Here is a 6,000-nt window from a genome sequence, read left to right as displayed (position 1 = left end):
AATTACACTAGGGAGCACATTTTTCTGCCATTTATACAAATTCTTGAATTTGGATGGGGGAAATTTCAAAATCTGAATTTAGTTTCGCTTCTTTAAGGCTACAGATTTTTTTAAATGACATTTTTTGTCTACTTTTTGTCGAAATGTACAAGTTTCAAAAAGTTAACTATAACAGAGGGTCGTACAAATATGGCTACTTTCCGTTCTGTATAATGGTTTTAAACTAGTACGTTTCGACAAAAAAAAAGAAAGAAAAAAAAAAAGAGAGAAAAATTTTACTGAAGAAACTGTAGCCAGGAGAGAGAAACCGTTTGCAGATTTGAAGCCAGCGAAAGTATGTAAATTAGTTAAGTATATAAGAACTGTTTAGAAAATCTCCTGCAACAGAAAACAATAAGATATTCTCCCCTGTTTTATTCATTATAGTAGGAAAATTTATTTATCTTTCTCACTTGAACTTGAATTGATATTGATAGTTCGAAAAAAAGAGAGAACTTAGATGTTGCCACAGATAAATTTTAAATCGTATATTGAAATTTTTATAAATATAAAAATTTTATTCACGAGTTTATTGTTTCCTACTGGAACTTTTTTAATGGTATTCATCTCATTAACGAGTAAAATAATTTTGAATTTATTTCATCATATTGTGAGATATATTCCGTATTTTTCAGTTTAATTTTTTTTTCCAAATGCATTTGATTGTTTTTCAAATTTGAGTAATTGTTCATGTCATAACCGTTAGGGGAACCGCGAAGTAATGTTTCGATGTATTAAATAAACGTTAAAAACCGATTCATTTTTTTTTATCCATTTCGATTCATTTTCGATCCGGACTTGAAAGGTTGTTGCTAACGATGGTGAATACATTATTGATTAAAAATAAAATCTTGATAACAAATATCAAATACATCGAAACGACATTACTTTCTGGTCCCCCCTAACATTAACCCCCTAACATATAAAAGGTTGTTACTTCAAATTATAATAATTATCTGTTTTCTAAACAAAATGTTGTTTGTTTTTGTTAAAAATATTGACTTTTTAAAAAAAAAAAAACAATGATGAATGAGAAGCAAAAACGGGAATTCGTAAAAAGCGAGTACAGATCGTAGTCTTCTATCATTATAATCAATCATAAAAATTGCTTTTTATTTCTTTAATAAAAACAATCATTTATTTTTTAAAAGGAAACCTTAGAATGCATCACGGGATTTATTTATCTTTTAATTAATTCTTTATAACGTAGCAGAACTATACTATAAGTGTCATTCCAAATGGAATTAATCACAAACGTGTCATAAAACCCATACATAAACCATATTACCCATAGATGTTTTCAATCATGTGACGACCCTCCGTCGTCTATCCATCGAGAAAACAAAACGTCCATTAGAGCTTGATAGGCCACCACAAAAGATTTTCTCCATTAGTGGGTAGGAAATAGGGTAGATCATTTTAGAATATACTTTTAGGGCTGGTTTCATCATTTAGTCCCCTGAGACCTACCTATTCTTACATCCCTTCTCATGAATATACTAAGTACGAAGGGAAAGGATTGTTGAGCTATGTTAGGGTTGAGCTATTAGATTGGAATATGGAATGCAAGTAGTTTTCGAAAACGTTCGAATTTTATTTTGATAATGTTATTTGTTTTTTTGTGGGATATAGGTACCGTTAGACTTGTAATAATGTCCCATGAATCATTTTTTGAAATAAAGTGGAATATTTCATACGCAGAAAATTTATCCAAAGCATAATCTTTACCAGATATTTATGATGTCTGTATTTCTGTATATTACCAGATATTATACAGAAATTCATTTAGAATTTTATATGTACTAGGGATCAGTACTGATAATCTAATAATAAAATAGGTAATTTAAAAAAAGTTTATAGCAATAATTATTTGCACCTCATTTTGTATGAAATTTACATTGATTAAATTTATTTGCATTTTAATTTGGATCATCTTTACACTGATGGAAAAAAAATTGTTTTGGCTTCTCAAAAAATTTTGTTCTTTAATTTGTTTATTTTGGATCACATTCATTTTGAAATTAATTCAATAATGCTGATTTACTTAGAATATTACATTCATTTTGAATATTATATTCTCTTTGAATATGTCTCAATAATATGTTTTATTAACAAAATCTAAAACGTTGAAATGAATTAGGTTTCAAATCTTTATTACTAACTTGCGATGTGTTGATTATTTGCATTTTATTTTGATCTAATTGACATTTATGAAAATATTTGGTCTTAAATCGGAATTTATATTAAGATAATTAGTTATTTCCTCTTTTAGGGATTTTATTTGTGTTTTAAATTAAATTTAGTGAACTTCGATAAAAAAAAATATCTGCTCTCGCAACATTCGCATTTTGTACAAAACAAAGAAAATATTTCACTATAAATAAACTTCTTTAACATTATTTCGCAAAGTTATAATTTCTATTATTTATTGTACATTATAAAAAAGATATTTAACACTATAAAGAGAAAAATTTCGGGTCAAATTACGGTGCCGTAATTTTATTATTTACCGTAAAATCCACTTTTTCTGGAACATGTTACGAAACTAAAAATCTGATGTATCGTAATTTATACAGTAATAATTAGTGCAAAATCACTGAATCATTATTAGTAAATAAATACTACTGTAAAAATTTAGGTACAATATTTTGCAGTAAAATGGATTCTACGGGTGATGCACCCATAGTACCGGTACTTTATACCGTAATTTGATACAGAATTTTTGACAGTAAGCCGACGGTAGGTGCTTACTATAATCATTAAATGTAAAACATTCTAGTTGTTGGATTGCTTATGCATGGTTGATATTATTCGATATTTAAATTATTTTATACTTAACTAAATATTTCCTTTTGATATGGATACTGAAGTCAATATTTTCATTAATTACGAGTCACAAATCATTAAATTATTCAAAATTCTCGACATGAAATAATGTTTTAAAACTTTTGCGTATCGACAAACTTTGGATAATACTTCACGTGAATACATTGTTTCTTCATCTAACAGCATTAGAATAAAAATTGCTGGAAACGCAATTAAAAATTCACGCTGGCATGAGACTTTCTATAAACCCTTCAGATGGATTTAAATTGAGATTTTTCAAATTTCATCTAGCTTTCTACCAATTAAGGGAACGCTATACAACGAGAGAAACTTTGCATTGTAAATTCTGTTTCAACTCTATAACTAATTTAAAAGTTAGAGTATAGAAAAATTTAACTCAGGCAAACCTTGATTGGGCCACACGTTTCATTTGCTGAAAAGACAATTTCAAAATATCAAATTATCAGAAGAGAACTTCACCATTATATCAAATTATCAGAAGAGAACTTCACCATTATAATCCAAAATTATCCTCTCATAATTTGTTAATATTTTGATATTTTAAAAATTCCTCTTCAGTATTTGAAACTTCATGGCTTGCTCTTGGTTTGCACGAAATCACTTTTCTGCACTTTAAATTTTATATTACTAATGGAGAGGAAAAGGAATTTGCTACGAAAAGTTTTTTTCCCCCATTCAAAGAATATAGCGTCCATTTAACGCTAAGTTCAACATTTTAAGGCTGTAACTAATTTCTCCTTATTTTCTTTCAGAACCAATTCGATAAAGATAATTTGAACTTTTTTTTTAAAATTCCTCTCGTAAAAAAACATATTATTAAAATTTCGCTTGTTGAACATTTAAATAACATACAAGACATTCGTTTTGCTCTTATGTCAAATTTAACTAAATGTATTCGTAATGTACTAAATGTAATGTACTAAATGTAATAATATGTAATGTAAACTAACTGTAAACTCGTAACTTAAATGTATTTTTTACTAATTTTAATATACGTTTTTATGTGTTCCTTCTCTCTTTATAACGATTCTTTGTAAATAAAATAATATTAATATGAAATGAACATTTTATATTAATATTATTTTCCCTCCATTAAATACGTAATATTCATAATCAAGGTACATAATGTTCATAATCCAGAAGATAGTTATAAAATACTCTGTTCCAAAAAGTGGTCGGGAATTTAAAAAATCAATTAAAGAAATACGGGAGATAAAAAAATATATGATTTTGCTAAATTCTGCTTAGAAATGAGTTAATTTTCTCGTGTTTTTAAATTTAGCCTCTAAGCTTATCCACAGATGACACTTTTTACTCAAAAATGTGAAATTATGATTTCAAAATGAGAAAAATTTGTAGCCACAACGCGGAACAGCCAGAGGTCAAAATTAACATAAATACGTGTAAATATTTCAGTTAAAATTATTTGACACATAACAGAAGAAGGTTTATAGTTATTTTTCAATCAGTAATGCCATTCGATTACGAAATTTATAACTAATTTCGAAACTTCGTGAGTGAAAACCGCCTGGTATCCTAAACGCAACGCCGTTTGCCCCTTCCTGTTTATCTTTAATTGAACTTTCAAATAGTCGGTCATTTATCGATATCCAACATCGACCATGTCCTAAAAATGTTAAAGAAAAACATTATTGTAAAACAATTCTTAATTCTTTTTAAGCTCATTCGAAAAAATATGATAAGGCCGACAATGTTTCTTTCTTTTGTGGTTTTCCTTTTTCTAAAACAATTTACTACCCTGCATATTTTTAAAATGAAAAGAACTTGTTTAAAGTCTAAAGCGCATTAAATGACACTGAACGAAATTACGTTCGAATAAATAGTTCTCGTTTTCATTCAGTTGAGAAAAAGTAGGAAAAAATGCAAAACCATGCCATTGGAAGATAACAAATTCCCTTTTTATCTGAGCAATACTCTGTTCTGCTATTTAAATAGCGTGTTCAGGCATGTTTACAGAAATTATTGACCTCCTTTTCTTAAAGGGGAAGTTCATTGATGTCTAGTTCAATTCTATTTTAATGTTGCAGACCTAACGGCTCGACATTTTCGATAGCATGTTTCATGGGCAGATTTGTGAGAATCGCTATTTTATATGGTAAAAAGAGGAACAAATAGTCGCGAGTATGGGTGAATTTTAAGATCGTTTGCATACTAAGGCAATATAAGAAAAGAATGATGAGCAAGGTCATATTTGTTGAAATGAATTTTTAAATTTATTTTAAGATTATTTATTTATACTGATTTGTAAGTTGCTTATGGTGATAAAATTTGCCGTAAATCCGAAAAATAAAAGTTGTTTGGAAAAGTTAAGGGGGTTGTTCCCTTACCATCTTAGATTTTAATTAAATTATTTATCTTTTATTTTAAAATTTTATTTTCTCGATCTTGTTTTCTTTCTGACTAACTTTGATAACAGAGAACTGTTTGCCTGCATTATGCATTTAAGAAAAAAGATAAAAAATAAAGATATTTTCTTAGGAAACGAGAAATAGCTCTTGATTTTTTTAAAACTTTTTCGTTTCTTGTGTCATCAGAGGGGAAAAACGGAAATCAACAATATTATGTGGTTAGTAGTTTGGTATCTGAAATTTATTACAAAATAATTGTTTGTAGTTAGATCATTTCTTTTTTGAAAAGCTCATTATTTGCTTATATATATATATATATATATATATAAATTCACTAGGTAAATTCCTCTGAAACAAGATACAAGATACCAAGATACTTATAAAACTGCTGGGGTGTTAACTATTTCCAGTTTTTTTTTGACATTATAGCATTTTTTGAGGCATAAAGCATTAAAAAAGAATACCATTTTGAAAATATTGCAAAGGCATGAAACGTAGCATACATTTTTTCCTTCGTGAAGGCTATACGTATGTTCTCAATAATATAAATAGTCTGCCAATTTTGTAAAATTTTCATTGTATGACAATTTTATTTTAAAACATCTCGAAACCGTAGCTAGTTTGGTACATGAAATGTGGAAATCACTCTCTAATAATTCACACTTAATTCGAGTTTTAGCAATACTGTCTTCTAACATTTCACGTTCATTTACGTATCTTCTGCTCAAGAATAGTCTTTACACAT

The sequence above is a fragment of the Parasteatoda tepidariorum genome, chromosome 5 (assembly GCF_043381705.1).
Source record: "Parasteatoda tepidariorum isolate YZ-2023 chromosome 5, CAS_Ptep_4.0, whole genome shotgun sequence".
NCBI classification, from domain to species: domain Eukaryota; kingdom Metazoa; phylum Arthropoda; class Arachnida; order Araneae; family Theridiidae; genus Parasteatoda; species Parasteatoda tepidariorum.
This window is presented reverse-complemented; position numbering follows the sequence as displayed.